At 41.1% G+C, this 16,672-nt stretch overlaps 1 long non-coding RNA gene across 1 annotated transcript; it reads right to left on the bottom strand.

Annotated features, from left to right (window-relative positions):
- Positions 1-142: 142 nt before the first annotated feature.
- On the bottom strand, positions 143-16,413 carry LOC147240647 (uncharacterized). The gene is made up of 3 exons (XR_015111116.1): positions 16,329-16,413; positions 9,010-9,114; positions 143-292 (listed from the first exon to the last, which is right to left on the bottom strand). It is a non-coding gene; the product is annotated as an uncharacterized LOC147240647 (long non-coding RNA).
- Between the last annotated feature and the right edge of the window lie 259 nt (positions 16,414-16,672).

Here is a 16,672-nt window from a genome sequence, read left to right as displayed (position 1 = left end):
TCTTATAAATGATCCTCCATTCACACTTGACAACGGCTCAGAAAATATGTGATGAGGGTCTTAGTTTGGTGATTAAAAAGAGAAACTGAACAAATTTGAACTTTAAAAGGAGGAGGGAGCATGAACACAATGGCAGATCAACACTCACACGTGCTGCACAGACCAGAAAAATCAAAGAGTCACACCTGGATGAGTTGGTGTGTCTGGGAAAGCGCTACACAGCTGTTTTCGAAGAAAGGTACAGGCCACTGGGTCCAGCTGCTGCCACACTGCATGCAACGTTGGAAAACATCTGGAGGGACAAGTTCCTCCTTCAGACCACAAACAATAAGAGGCTTATGACTGAATCATGGAATGACATTTCCAAAGCTCCCCTCTCACAGGATAAAAATATGACAAATATGAAGAAATCCTCATATCGGGAGAATAAATGGATATTAGCGGACATCTCATCTGTCACCTTTGCTAAACTTTTATGAGGCAAAGTATTCAAGTCGTTGTTTTGTTCCTCCAGGTTTTTCCACACGATCCTACACGGGGGGGATGTTCACACACCAATTCCAGTAAATTTAAAAAATATATATAAAAAAAAGTGGCTAATCTGATATTTTCCAAATGGCTAAACAACCTTTCAGAATACAGTGTCATGTAAATTTATCAGGGCTGTTGAGTTGTGCTCCCTTCTTTTATCACAGTAATGATCACACTGACGACCCCCCCAAACAACTCAGATTGACATGCATGTGGAACAAAGACAACTTAGCGATAGTTTAAGTGCAAAAATTTCCAATATTTTAGGAGAATGATCAAGAATGAGTGTCAGACAGGTTTAGTATCTGAAATCTATGTAACTTTATTATGTGGATCGCTTATTTTTGAAGGATGGTAATAACAACCAACCAATGTGTAGGTTATTTCATATGAAAGAGGAATACGAATGCGGGTGTTTCCAACAAAGACATGAATCTTTGGAGGGACGTGTGTTACTGAACGGCGTTTATGTAGCGTTGACTGTGCTGACGCGCACTGCGTGATAAAACGTGCTCACCAGGACCACGTATTATTAGCTCTCTGCTAACTAATATGGATAAATCATTTGTGTGCCCCTTTAAATTTTCCAAAAGTGCCAAACAAATCGAATTCTGATAGTGAAAGATCAATGCTGTTTCAGACGAGGTCATTTTCACCAGTAAACATGAACACGTCTGAGTTTTCATCCCAATCAATGCTAAAATATAATAAAATAAAGACACAATTTTGTTCAAAACCTCCATTGTTACCCCAGCACAGATCTTGTAAACCTTTTTTTTTATGCTTGACTCTGACTTTTAAAGGTATACCATAAATCTTGGTGAATGAGAGGGGCCATATGACAGGTAGGCCCACTGCTGCCGTCAGAGCGGCAGACCGGCCTCCAGACAACAGAAAAGTTACGGGAACCGTCTGATTATAATAGAATCAATAACAAAACAAAAGCTCTCGTCTGGGAGGAAAGTCGTGGGAAGTGCCGCCAAGGGCCTGATTAGCATTCTGTATTGCGAGTCTCTGTAGGCCGTCTCCTGGAGCCCCCCGACCCGAAAGTGAAGAATGGCTGCGCGGGAGGGGGCAGAGATGGAGAGGTTGCAGAGGGCCAGACTGGGGATGCGGAAAGTCAAGGAAGACAGCTTGACAAAGACAGGCATGGTACTCGGGGAGGGGGGAGGACGGGGGAGGTGCTGCAGGATTTGAGGCTGCAACCGTGAAATCGGGGGGTGTGAGGGAACTGGGTTCAAGTTCAACTGCAAATCCTTGTCCGTACGCTGAAGTAGGGCCGGGCGACATGACTTCAAATCAATTTATCAATCATTATTTAAAAAACACTTTTAGGGCTGTTCTAAAAAGTCTGTGCTGTAAATGACCAAACTAGCGAGGAGAAAGTACTAACTGAATAAACCGTTGATTCTGATACACTTTCCAAATTGAAATCTCACTTATACAACTTAAAGTTATGAAGCGATGAGGAAAAACCTCTCCAAAAAAGAAAACAAATAAAATTCCCGCCTTAACAGCATTTACAATGTGAAGGAAATTAATATGCTTCAGATTCCTCTGTTAGAATGGTGAGATAATGAGATCAAATGAGCCTCAGTGTCTCAAAACCTAAAATTTAATGGTTAAATTTGGTTCAAACACATATTTGAACTTTGAAATTCTGAATGAGACTATTGACAACCCCCCCCCCCCAAAAAATGTAACAGACATAAGATATCATGTTTTATGTTAAACATTTTAGTGTTCAATCAACACTTGACGTTTGATTTTTATTCGCTTCAAATTCACAGTAACACACTGAAATAAGGGACTGGCGTCGAATGGCAATGTGCCCCACATTCTGTGTCAGTCTGTAGCACCAAAAGCTGGAAATGAATTTAAAATTAGTCTCTAAATACTCTGAATCTCTAGTTGCACATTTAAATCATAAATCGACCAAATATGTCATCTAGCTTCCTTTTTTTTTTAAATAAAAGTTTTTGAGGAACACATTGGATAGGTGTTAGATTGTTATCTTGATAACTGTGCAAAAAGTCAGGTGTCATACCAGTGCAGAAAAATGCACTAGTCATTAATGGGAATAAGCTGCTGCACTTTGAAGAAAAGACACATTCAGTATAACAACCTGTGTGAATATAAAAGGTGGTAATTGCTAATATATTTAGCTTTTCTTGTCTAAAGTAAAAAGCTTTCCTTTCTCAGAATACTCTGATGTTAAAGGCAACAGTTAACTGGTGTTCCTGTGCTGTTTTCAGATCTCTGCTGTAAATTTCCACGTCAAGATTATAAATTAACATCTTAAAAACACTGAATAAACACATTGAGCTCCTCAGCCTGTTAAGAGGTCAGAAATTAAGTGTGACATGAAGAGATCTGACCTCTGGGCGGACGGACAATGGTCACTTCCTCCCCAATTCACCAACTCTACATGCACAATTGACTGTTTAATTGGAGTGTGTGTGTGTGTGTGTGTGGGGGGGGGGGGGGTTGGGGAGGGGGTTGCTCTGTGTGACCCTATTCGATGGCTTTTAAATCCACAAGTTCATTGACCTTTGATCCCTCTGATTATTTCCTTGTAGGGCTCGGAGGATTTCTCAGACACCTGTGATATCCCGCTGCTAGTGTTCATGCTCACATACCGTCATCATCTAATTCCATTTATAGATGTTAAAATGGACGAAAGGATCAAAAGTACTCATTATTTGTACTGAAGTCTCTGACTGAAGTAAAGCTAATCACAACAATAATCATCCAAAGTTTGACGAGATGAATCTGGTCTCTCATACGGCATCAAAACAGTTATTAGTATTAAGAAAAGAAATAAGATCCTTAGTTCGTACAAAACACAACGCATACATCTGGAAATCTGTATCTATTTGTGTGATTGTACATGGAATCCACAAATGCAGTGAGCATGTGACTCCTGAAATGTCACATGACGAGTGTCTGCTGAAACTATGGACTGATTAAGAAGCGCATGGCGCTGGTATGACATCACACAAAGGGATCAGAGCTGGGGATGTGCCATCATCCTGTCCTCTTGGGTCCAGAGGTTCAGCTGGAGAGGAACGAGGGATCTGGCTGATGCTATAACTGATGGCACTTAAAGAGGCCACGCCCTTAATAAGAATACGTTGAGGCATTAATACAATGTAACAGAGGAGTTTGATAAATATTCAACCAAAGTTTTCATGAAAGTGGAAATGAAATGTAAAGATCTTTTTGGTACCAAGGGTTGATGGAGGTTGCTTCAAGTGGCTACCAAGGGAACTGCACTTTACGGCCCACTGAGTTTGCGTTTCTAAACAAAATGCTTTTCTTTCTTCTTTTTGTATAAATCTAAGACCTCTCTAGACCACGTCATTTCCAGGTAGATGACTTTTGGTGGAAGGCCAGATCCCGCGACGCACTGACGCCGAAACCTGTCGTGGTGTCATTTAAAAGTTTCAAAGTGGCCGTTTTTTTGTTTGTTTGTTTTTTTAAGTCTTAAACCATGAGGGGGAAAAAAAGCATTTTAAAGAGTATCCCACGTTTCAGAATCCCCCTCAGAATGACTGGGATCACGTCTCTTTGCAGTGAGATGTATCCTAGCCTACGTACTGGCTACCTAACAGATATTTGCACTACAGTTGTTGAACTAATGTGTCATCTTTCTGCTGAACGAGTGCAGACATGGATGTATAGAGGAGCTTTCACAACACCAGCCTTGATTAGTGTGCGAACGCGAGATAATGGCAGCGACCTTGAGAGGATCAAAGGAGGCAGATTATGATGAAGACAAGCTGTCATGTGTTCGAGATGAAGCAGGAGCTGCCACACCCTCACAAACAGCTGCTCACGACAGATTCCTTTAGACAGCCACAATCACGACATCGCTGATACCAAACGCGCTGAAAAGGGAACAAACCGATCGAGAAAAAAGACCAAAAAAAGCAAGATTGATGATGATGTTTGTGGAAGGGAAGTGAAAATGTCTTTAAAACAACTAGCCAGGTCATGAATAAAAGCAGTGAAATCAATCTATACTGATATTAATGTGAAAGATGTAGTGGCTGTAATAATTATGACCAGAGGAAAGTAGGAAATCAGGGGACGTGAGGCAGGTTGGGAGGGTGGACTCGCGGCGAGAGGAGAACACTGGAGACGGCTGTTCTCTTCCTGTTTCTGGTAGTCAGGAGATTCCATTGTTTTTATCCATCCATCCATTTTCTATACCGCTTACCCATTAAGGATCGGGGGGGGGGGGGGGCGGCTGGAGCCTATCCCAGCTGACATTGGGTGAGAGGCGGGGTTCACCCTGGATGGGTTGCCAGTCCGTCGCAGGGCCATCAGGAGCAATTAGGGTCTCAGTATCTTGCTCAAGGATACCTCGACGTGGTCACCGGGGGAAGTGAGGATCGAACCAGCAACCCTTTCGGTTTCTAGACGGCCACTCTACCTCTGAGCCATGCTGCCCCCCATTGTTTTCAAATTAACTACAATTGGAGACGGTCGTTTGCTTTCAGTTTTCCCACAAAGATTACAATATTGTGTTGAAAGCTACCACTTATAGCTTCAGTTTGAACAATTGCTCATTTGAATCCAAACCACGATCTTTTTCTAACCCTCACACAGCATTTGTGCCAAAAACTTACTACATCTTAATACAGAATTTACACATTAAAAAGCATTTCATGACACAGAAACACACTCATTTATTGTGACAGATTAAACAACTTATATGACTGTTTAGGTTTGGACTTGTTGGGTAAATGTATTGGCTGTACACAGACTGCTAATGTGGACTACAAACTAATGTTCTATTCCAGTTCTATAAGATGTAAGAACTGCAAAACTATTTAAAACGATGTTATGCCCTCAAAAGACAACTGGGTCCCAGGAACGGTATTTGAAAGTGTGAAAACATTTAATAAGGGAGGGACCTGTAATGTTAAATGCAAGATGTAAAACCCAGAAAGAATAATTACAGAATTTGCATGTAAATAGGTTTTTGTTGACTAATTGAAGGATCTGCAAATGTAAACAAATCCTCCGTTCCATCGAACAACTGCATAGTGCACCTTTAAAGATCCAAACCCCTTTTAAGGTGGTAGTGTAGGGCGACATCAATGCAAACAACAGATGGCACATAGAAGTGTTGTACATCATCAGTGCGGTGGGGCCGTGAAGATGCATTTGAGACGCAGCTTAACGCGGTGTCAGTGTTTTCCACACATTAATATGCAACGCAGGTTGTGTTTTCAAATGGTATTAATCAAAAGTAGAACGGCGTGAGTGTGTATGGGCCAGCAGCTCCCCCTGATGAAAATCCTCCAATCTGCCTTCACACACAGAAAAGTTACTGCCTGTAATGCTACACATGATTCCTCAAGCCTTTCACAAACATCCAACTGAATCCTTAAGTCTGGACTGGGTCCGAGTACATTCCCATGAAGGTCAGGAGGAGGGGTGCAGGCTTTCAGCTGGAGGATGGTTAGCCAGTAACGTCCCCCTCCATTGGTTACGGCTCCAAATCACTTCAGTCCCACAATTGTCTTTAGATTTGAGGCTAAATCTTAACAGTAACTTTGGACCAGCTACCATGGAGTGAAATGAATCAGGGAGTACAGTGTGTGGCTGGTGTGCTTCTCACCTTGTGAGTGAATGTGTGTGTGTGTGTGTGTGTGTGTGTGTGTGTGTCATCATGGTGAAATGAGGTCCTTTAGACACCTTCTGGAACAGGAATGCCATGATTTTAAAACTATACAGGTCAGGATACAGTCAAGATATTTGCGCGTTGAAAGATCAGACATAAAGCAGGATGAGGATATAGAGGATGAAGAAAAAAAAGTTGGAAGGTGAGTGCTGTCAACGAGGGCAGAGTACTGTAGTAATAATGGAGTAATGAGCAGTTCTCACGGTTCTGATAACGGTATGACCGTCTCATGTATCTTATGAGCCAAATAAACTTGTAGATTCTATTTTGTAGCATTTTCTAGTTCCCTTTTTCCTTCATGTTACACTCAGGAGAGTAGAGAGACAAGATATACAGGTGCGTGCATCTTCGCTAATAAGATAAAAATTGATTCACTCTGATTAGTAAGAGTACACTGCCCTGTCACATACATGGGTTAGAATTAAACAGGTACAATTATTCCAGTTGCGGGCTCTTTGTAGCATGAAAAACACCAAAGAGTCTGTCAGCGTGTTTGTAGTTTCTGCAGCATCAAAGCTAATTCTTCCTGGATTATATGAAGGTTTGGAGGATTCAGAGGCCATATAAATATTTCGACGTGCTAAAAGTCAGAGATGGATTCATTCCTAAAGTGCTGAACGGGAGGGGGTCAAAATTAGAAAAAGAGGTTGTTGACCTGCTGGTACTCTGAGTTTAACCTCTTGACCTTCTTTTGATGAGAGCCCAGAAGTCGTGACTCCTGCAGGAGGGGCTGAGGGGAGGTCTTCCACGGACGGCCAGACATGAGGAGGAAGCGTGTCTTCCATCATGGTAGGTTGTGAAAATATATTTCCACACCCGTGCACAGAGCAGTACTCCCACGTGGAGAACTCACAGCCATTTTTAAACATGCAAGTATGCGTTTGCCTCTCTATAAAGACAAAAAATGTAAAAAGACTCTTGACCTTTCTGCCACATGACCACATATTGTTAAGCTTCTGATTGAAACCACTGAGCGCATATACAAAGATCATGAGAATCATGGAGGTTCTCCACAAATGAACATTGTCTCTGATTTCCTCCTCTGTCTAGAAGTCACCCGCTTGCTGGTTTCCCACAAAAACCATCTAGTGGCTGCTATTGAACACTTGGTGAATTATCCCTCAACTCTCCCAGACCTTTGACGGAGAGGCAGCGAGTCCGATGGGAAAACAATAACTTATAGATTGCGATGTAAAACCAATCCATCCAGATGAGGACACAGGCACAAAACATGGCTAGAAATCAGCCATGAGTATGTCATGGCACGCTGGAGGGTCTGACTACTTAATTAGACATATAAAAAGCCCAGGTCAGACGGAGCAGACAGGCAAAGAAAGGCAGGCGAGATGAGGCCCTTCAAACTGTCTGAATCACACTGTGGGTGTGTGTGTGTGTGTGTGTGTGTGTGTGTGTCTGGGTGGCGCTGTGAGAAAGTGTGTACCACGTTGTCTACGTCTGAATGTGTGCAGGAATGTGTCCGTCTGGCACATGTATGTTTTCATGTGTGCTGAGACAGTGAAGGAACATGCTTGAGGCGTTTTTCTGGCTGAAGTGTGACAATCTTTTAACAAACAGGTGAACACGATCACGGCTGGGAGCTTCACGACATCGAGGAAGATCCAACAATGAGTCGGGTATTCTTCGATTCCTCACAGCAGCTCTAAAAATAAAGTTTCCTAAATCTGTGACCTGTGAATCCTCACTGAAAGGTCTAAATCACCTATTAATCTCTCATAATAACTTACAAGTGAACATGAAAACACACTCTTGTAGATGATGGAGTAACAGTGAAAGACAAGTAGGAAATAGGAGTGCTTTTTTGTTTGGACCCAATTTAAGATTTGTTTTCTTATAAGACAATCCAGAGGTCTTCTCGGCACAGCTGAGAGAAATAAAATCACTCTGGGTTTACAAGTCTGTGTGCGCTGCATAGTTTTTAGGCAGCAGCGTGTGCATTTATCCTGGTTTTCTAATACTGAACCTCCTCGACAGTCAGCCATGCAGGAAAGAGCCAGTATGTGAACTTTGAGAAGCTGTTGTGTCAAACTATTTCTTCCAAGGTCAAGAGTGAACCTTCACGCCGTCATCAGCAGCTGATTAAGACCAACTCAGACAGATTTCGTTTTCGGCTCACATTTTAAAAGCTTGACAATGTAATTCTGATATTCTGGTGCAGCTAATAGAGGAGTTGTTCCCTCATTATAGATTTCAAATCCGTATACTTTTGGTTTGGACTTATATACCGATCAAACCCATTTTTTCTGGCCTTTATCATTATATTGCAAAATTCAAAAAAGTTTAAGCCGTCCAGGTTGTCTCTAACCCAGAGACTGTACCGTGCAGACTTGAAGGTGTCATGTTTGAAGGGGTATTTCTTTGATGATATCTGATTCAAATGAGTTTCAATGACAATAATTCAACTGGTGAAAGGAGCTTTTTTTTCTAATCATTCTCTCAGCAAGGTGACATCAAACGCCACATTCAAATGTTTTCCTAGACCTCTTCGGCGGGAGTTCCTGTCGTATTTCTAACCTCCACACAGCTCCATCTGCAGGTTGTCAGATATCATGCGATTTTGCTTTCTTATGCCACATTTATTGACCTTCCAATCTAATATAAAATATCCTGGAGGGGGTTTTCCGCTTGTCTGCACTGTGTATGTCTGCTCACACGTGTTTAAACTATGTTGAGTCCAGGAGAAGATGAAAGATGTGCGTCCCGATAAGAAATTCCATGTGAAAACCAGTCAAACCCACTTACAATAATCACTTATTCTTACTCACTCTTTGTTGCTTGTGTGCAGACACGACGGCCCAGTCCGTCTGAGCTGGAGTCTGATGGTGAGAAGCGACTGGGAACCCTCCATCCCAGCTGCAGCTATTTGTTGTCTGAAAGACATAGAGGCGAGGTCAGAGGTCAAATAAGTTCACAGGAACTGGGGGCTTTCACATGTTAATGTTGAAGGGGAGCGCTAGGGCTGCACACAGCAGTGATTAGAACATTGTCAGGATGCCGTTTGTTTAAAACGCATCACATTTGATGGACACGTCAACTCGTCTAGTAGATATGACTTGCTATCTATTTAAAACACTCTTCCAACACGATAAAACGGAGATATCAGCAAACATGAGGGGAAATTATGATGAACCAAATGGGACTTAAAAGCATCACCAGAAGCCAGAGGAGCGTGGGAGACATTCAATCATATCTGTCTGCTTTTGTAATAAATCTTTTTTCATTTTATATGACTGAGGCCCTCAAAAGCCAAGTAAAAACCACCGCAGTTTCCTTCAACAGTCAGCGGCAACATATTTGTTCAGTTATTCATAAAGGGGATGTTATTAGATGGTGCAGGGATGAACCCTGAACCCCTGGAAATACGTTGTTGAACATCCATTGCCCTAAGGATTTTTTTGATGTTATTTTTTTTCTGTAAATGCCTGAAATATTCTCTGAGGTTAGCATGAACATAAGAAGTTTTAAAAAATGTTTGTTCTACGGTATAAAATACATTTGTAAATACTGAAATTGAAAAACTTGAAAGAACATTTGCATTACTCAGAAAAGGCGGTTGCTTACAAGCGGCTAAACAAAACACACACAGGTTAAACATCATCACGCCAATCTTCCAGGAGACAGCGTGTGAAACTAGTGATGATGGCCGAGTCATGCGCCCATGCTGTCCTGAGTTTATGGCTTCAATTTGGCTTTTTATTTCTTTTATTTATTGCATTTACACTTCAAAAAAAAATCACAGAAGTGATGTTCATTTGTGATTAACATTTACTTTTTCAAAAAAGAGCAAGACCTAAACTTTGTTAGCAACGGATCTTATGTTTGGCAAAAATCCGAAATCTAACATAAAAATCCCTTTGTTTATGATAAAGGAGAAAAATACCTGATCCGCGCAGCTGCAGCACTCTATTGACTTAACTGGATAGTCTGCAATGTTTTTTGGATGATACAGTTCCATTTGTTCAAGTTTAAGAAAGCGTTTGCTGTGCAGCTGCCTTGCACCTTGCAGCAAAGTACCACAAGCGTACTTTTGTTTGTGTGTCCAAAGACTGTGGCATACAAAAGCCATGCAGCGACAACATGGCAGAGCATCCTGGTGTCCGAGAGGTTTCAGATGCTCAACATGCTTGTTTGTAGCTTCATCAAAAAAAAAAAAAAACCCGAAATGTCTAATAGCAAAAAAAAAAAAGAAAAAAGTAAAACAAAAAGACAAAACATGACATCTTTGTCCATCTTCTCACACTATCATTACAGCTACAATTTAACACCATTCTGATACAATTAGGTTTGGGTTTACACCTTTTGATGCAGTGGGATGAGCCTGTCTTTGTTTACACTCACAAAACACACACACACACACACACACTTAGGATCATAATCAACAGTCCTTGTAGAAGAGCAGCTGTGAGAACGGCACACTCACTCATCAAGCATCCGCAAGAGGTTTAAACAGAAGCTGAAAATGGTCAGAGGCGATTCCTAGCAGTCATCTTCAGCTCAGCGCTCCCTCTGCTGGAGCTTTACAGCATTGCAGGTACAGAGTCTCAGCTTTGAGACATCAAAGACCTTAGATCATCAATTATATTATAACCAAATTCGGCTAGATGCCAAAAGTCTTGAGATCAGTATGACTGGTATAATGACACTACAGCTTCCTAGTTCAATAATTCAAGTCATTGCAAGCATTGTTTTCTTTAAAAATCCATTTCATATGAAAAATGTGTTGGCTCCCCCCCCCCCCCCCCACACACAACCAATTACAACACAATTAATGATGATCACAACGGTGAAGCGAGAAGAATTGTGCTTTATTTTCATTATCTACTTCTCAATACTTTTTTGAGTCATGAAATGAATCAGCAGGATCATTAAAAAGGAGGAAAACACACATTTTAATCTTTGGCATTGGTGCTTTTTGTAAACAGCACTTAATGTTGGAGAGGTAGACAATCTGAGGTAGAAAACACTTGTGAATGCATTCGAACACTGATGAGGGGCTGCAAGATGTTACAAGTCAAAATGATTGGTAAGTTTACGTGTTAGATTATTTTACATTATTTTATATATATATAACAAATGTTACTTAATTAATAAATTTGTACACAGTGTTTCTAAATTTAAAAAAAATACGCTAAAATTCTTCTCCCACCAATCACTTCCCATGCAGGCTACATCCTCCATGTTGCCTCTCCGCGGGTCCAAATTATAACCTGTTTTGTCTTTTGTGTTTTCACACGGCTGCCTGTCAATCAGACCCCCCCCCCCCCCCCCCAGTGCAAATTGGTGCAGTGTGAAAACAGCCACTCCCATTGCCCTGTGGGTCTAATTGGCTCGGATTAAAGGAGCCATTATATCAGTAGAGCTGATCTGAAAGCTGAGCTCCTGACTGCAGGCAGCCTGCACCGTTTCTTATCCTGCTGGGAAACTGATACAGCTCCCTCCAGCTGCTGCAGCATCCACACACACTCACGTCTTCACCTTTTAAGATATATATATATATATATATATATATATATATATATATATATATATAGTGTGTGTGTGTGTGTGTGTGTGTGAGAGAGAGAGAGGGATATACAGTAAAATGAGTCAGTTCAGACAATCTGAACATCTGAAATGGTGATGAAGAGATTCAAGGTTACACGCCGATGTGGCCAGATTGATCGGTTCAGATAAACATGTAAAACTCATTACCATCGTTACCTCCAGCGAAGAGGTCATGTGATCGGAGCCATTTGTTTTTCTGTTAGTAGGATCACATAAAAGCGATTCGGCTCATTTTCAATAAACTTGGTGGAGGAGTGTAGCCATGTGCCTGGATTATTTTGGGGCGGGCTCATTTAACATGGTGAAAAATAGCTTAAAAAAAAAACATCGGGTTTGGCTGAGGTCTTTAGCCTCTAAGCGCCTGGGGGATGATGTCATATCGCCTTGGCAGAGGTTTCCGAGTGCCCTCTATTTATTCAAGAAAGAGAAAAGACAAAAAAGGGAGAAACAGAACACAGTCCCTCATTTATTCAGGCTGCTCGGCTGTTCATCCAAATTGTTTCAGATGTCAGAAACATAACATGATACATGAGGAAAACATTATTTCACTTCTTTTACACAAAAAAACAGGATGTAAAATTGGACCTATAAAGAAGAAGAAATGGCAGTAATGTTTCAGAGACACGTTACACAAGATGTCACTGAGCGTTTTTCATGAATTGCTGTGTAGCAATGATGGTCATAATTCTTCATCAACAAAATGAGGGCATTCTATTTGTTTTTTTAACAAAGCAGGAGTATTCTCTCCTAAAGTATTGGGGGGGGGGGGTTTCGACAAGTACGAGGCGCTTCTCTTCATTGCACATTTCTGCTTCACATATTTACATATTTTCAAAGAGTTAGAGATGAAAATCAGTGTTAGCCACAAAAACTACAACAACAATCGGGTTGATTTTGCAGCTTTAGGGAAAAATAACACAACACGGGAGACACAAACATGATGAGCAGCAGAAAAGAGTGAGACAAACAAAAGACAGGTTAAGTCTACAATTGTGTATGGAAGTGTAAAATGTAAGAATTGCGTAAAAATAAAATAAACAGTTTCTCATTGACATTCCTGCTCCGGGGGTTAGGGTAGTCCTTGTAGGGACAATATTTTCAGAATTTGTCCATGAAAATCAACATTTTGAGTGAACCATAGTTCATCAGTCTCTAAAAATAAAAAATGACTATAATGACCTGCTTCAAAAATCCTGCAGGTCACATTTATGACTTCCTCTATGAGAAACTTCATTACTTGATTCTAAAATTAAAAAAAAAATAATAATGAAGATATCAGAATGCCTTTGTTGTTATTGTGAGCTGTGCATGAGATGATCTTCCTGATGTTACTCTAGGGTGCAAGTCAAGCTTAAAAAAAAAACATAGTGAGACAAAAATAATAGGGTTAGGGTGAAACTTAAGTGATGATGCATGAAATCGTCTCCAGTCAAATTTGAAGGCCCCAGTTTAGATTTCCCACCACCCAGAAACAGCATTCTGCTCTACAAATGTATGTCCATGCAACACACACACACACACGCACACACACACACACACACACACACACACACCCCAATAGCAAACTGAACGAAGTGGATGCTGCTAACGACACAAAGCAGTCTACAACTGACTAAAATGAACTGCAGCAGTGAGAGAAGCCACAAAGGTTGTTTGTGTCCCAGTGAGCGGCGATGTTGGGGTGAAGGGTTGTGGGGAAAGCTCACTGGTGAGGTTCCCAGCAAACGTGGCACGCCTTTTCTACTTCTCACCCTCTCGTCTTTTCAGTCCAGATACCTATTGTCCAATTAGCGATACGCTCGCTGACAATCACCTTCTGCTTTGAGGAAAATTCGGAAAAAGAATCATCCAATATTGATTCTCGATATGCGAACTGTGTAGCACCCACTCGGGCTCAATATATCGAACAGTTAGGGCTGGTCAACAGATCAATATCAGAGAAGTAACGTGATTATGTGATAATGTATTTGATTAACTGCCGTTTGTCTTACCAGATCGTTCCGGTTCTGTTCTAATTATTTGTCTTTACCCACATTTGCACTGCATCTGCTTCAATTGATCCAAAATCTCATTGTCTTAACTTTTTGTGAGAGCCTTAATAGCCATAATGTCAACATTGTTATAATATGAATGCATTTGGTCAATAATATTTCTGATGTTTGAAATTTCAATCATCAAAAAAGTGAACAGAACAGTCATACAACCGCACATAGATAATAAGAGTTCGTTTTTTAATAAATAGGGCAACACAGAAGTGAAAGTTGATCAATTCCTCAGCTGAATGACAGAAAATGTTCTATTTTGATAATAATAAGCTTTATTCAATTCTCTATTGTGTTTTATTTCTTTGCAACTTTAATTTCTCATGTTCCTGACTGACAGGAGTAATTCCATGTCTCTTTGAGCTCCTTTTGTCCACGTTAGAGACTCAGTGGCTGTAGAAAGTGAGCACGACAATAAAAAAAATAGTATAAAAGTCCAATCCTAAATTCAAATAGTTAATATATTATTAAATATTTAATCCACAATCACAATTAAATAGTCTATAATGCAACAGCCCGGCTAAGCTAATCACACTTCATCCCTTTTCATTCCCTACAAGTCTCCCCTCCCAGCACCAGTCGGTCATTTTGGGTGTCAAAGACCTGGCACTTGGGGTTCAGGAGGTGGGTCCTCAATTAGTGAGCCACGCGTCCTTTGGTAAAAAGAGGAACTCCACAAGGAGTCCTTAAAGGCTGGCCTCTGTTCACTCTGGTCTGACCCCTTGACCTCGGGGTCACAGGCCACAATACACTCCCATCTGGAGCCGTGTTGTCGGCTCTGTGACGAAGAGGGACAAACACTGACCTTCTGCATTCAGGCTAAGCATGTGTGATGCTATTGAAGGCCTGAGAACTGCAGTCCGGCTCCAGCAGAGACACGTCTCTGAACATCCGCCCAGCTTTATGGATTCAAACTCGCCCCTCTGATGTGGCGCCTGAACACAGGGAAGGAGGGTCACACACATACACACTCCCACCAGGGGAGCTGCTCACACACACTATAATGCTGTATTACTGGCCAGTGAAAGACACTAATGCGGACCTCTGGTGCACAATAAAAGCAAGATCAGTTTGTGGCTGTCTTGTGTTCATTTTCCAACTGGAATAAACTAGAAAGAACCTTGAGGGTGAAAACCTTCACCAAGATGAATTCAGCCAAACCAAACATAGAAGAACTTCTACCAGATTAAAGAGATCCACCCAAAAATGAAGCAGGAGCTTCCTTGACTCATGCTGCACTCCAGTTTGTCATGGAATTTTGCTCCCAGTCAATCAGACTGGTCACTGCTGCATCCGAGTCACAGCTCGTATTTCATTCGCAGCTCCTAAAGAATTCAGCTTTGCCTCAGTGTTGGATCAAATTCCCCACGTTCACTGACAGTAAAACTCATCCGATTCTTTCGAAATGCAATTATGTGTTGACTGTTCGAAATGAAGGGTTGAAAGACGATCAGAAGATTAGGGGCAGCAATGATTTTAACGGATGTTAATTTACTAAATTGTGCAGCAGTTAAAATATTGAGCTATATATTGAGCTCTGAGGAGTTCTTATCTCTCTCCAGAACATTTTTACCAACATTCTCCCAACAGCAATCAGTCACAAAAACCAGAGAGCCACCGTCACCCTGGCCACAGCAAAAGAGCAGAAAGTTTATAAAAGCACAAAATGAATCATATAAAACTACAGTATTCATTCACTGTGATTATCATTTCTGAAAGGACACATGATGCTTTCTTGATTAGGGTTTTTTTTTTTAAATAACATTTACATTTTTTGTTTTATAAATATAATGTAATTCTATTTCTATTTTCATTCATTCCTCGTCCATTTTAGGTGATGCACTTTTGCACATAACTCGAAAGATAGAACAACAACCATGGTGTTCCCGGTGTTCGTTGAGTGTAAATTACCTGACACTTACAAAAGAAAAAAAAATAGCATGTAGCCTGCAACACTGCACTCAGTGGTTTAATGCAATAAATTGGTGACACTATTTTGTCCGGCATGAAGCAAAAGTTGATGGCCTCGTTGGTGGTAAACCAAAAAAAATAAGAAAGTTTAATTAGAAATGACCAAGTCGACGTGATGTATCCTTCACTGGCAACAAGTATTGGTAACAAATGCGGTGTTTACGTCGAATTCTTAGCTGCAAATAATGTTTTAACTGCCCCCATGTCGTGATTGACAAGAAAACACATGACACAATGGCGCCATCTGGTGGGAGAACAACGGCAGCCGTGCGTATGTAAAAATACTGCTCATTTTAAACGCTAAGACGTGAAATGAGGCCATAGATGACGCGTGCAGAGACAACCAGGATTAATATTCAGTACAACCACGATTCTTTCAAGGGACTCGGACCCTCTGGCGGTTCTGGCCGGGTATTTCCTCGAAGCAGCATCACCTGCCGCGAGTAAAACACGCGCATGTACTGTAGGCAACAAACAACTTTGACTCCGACAAACCCACTTTGAGAAAACACGCAGCTTCGACTTACTTTTGCCAGCTTTTTTTTCCCCCCTCGGACGTTCGCTCAACTCTTAGCCGACTTCCCGATGAAGTGACGAAACCGTGACGTAACATTTACGTTGCTTATATAGATAAGTGCAGGTACGAGTGCTCACCGGTCGAGTCACCTGATGCTGATTCGTCTCTCCTTGTTGTTATACAACACGTTAATCTCATTTTATTAAATAGTTGGGTGGTTTTGTGGGTTTTTTTTGTTTGTTTAGGAAAATAAAAGATTTGTTTGTTAATTAAGTTTTAAAAAATTAACACGTTGAAAAAGATGATTTATACACATGTATGTATGTATGTATGTGTGTATGTATGTGTGTATGT

The sequence above is a fragment of the Aulostomus chinensis genome, chromosome 22 (assembly GCF_037954235.1).
Source record: "Aulostomus chinensis isolate RoL2024-O1b breed Wild chromosome 22, RoL_Achi_v1.0, whole genome shotgun sequence".
In the NCBI taxonomy this organism is placed as follows: Eukaryota; Metazoa; Chordata; class Actinopteri; order Syngnathiformes; family Aulostomidae; genus Aulostomus; species Aulostomus chinensis.
Note: the sequence above shows the minus strand (reverse complement) of the source record. Positions and strands in the feature narration are given on the sequence as shown.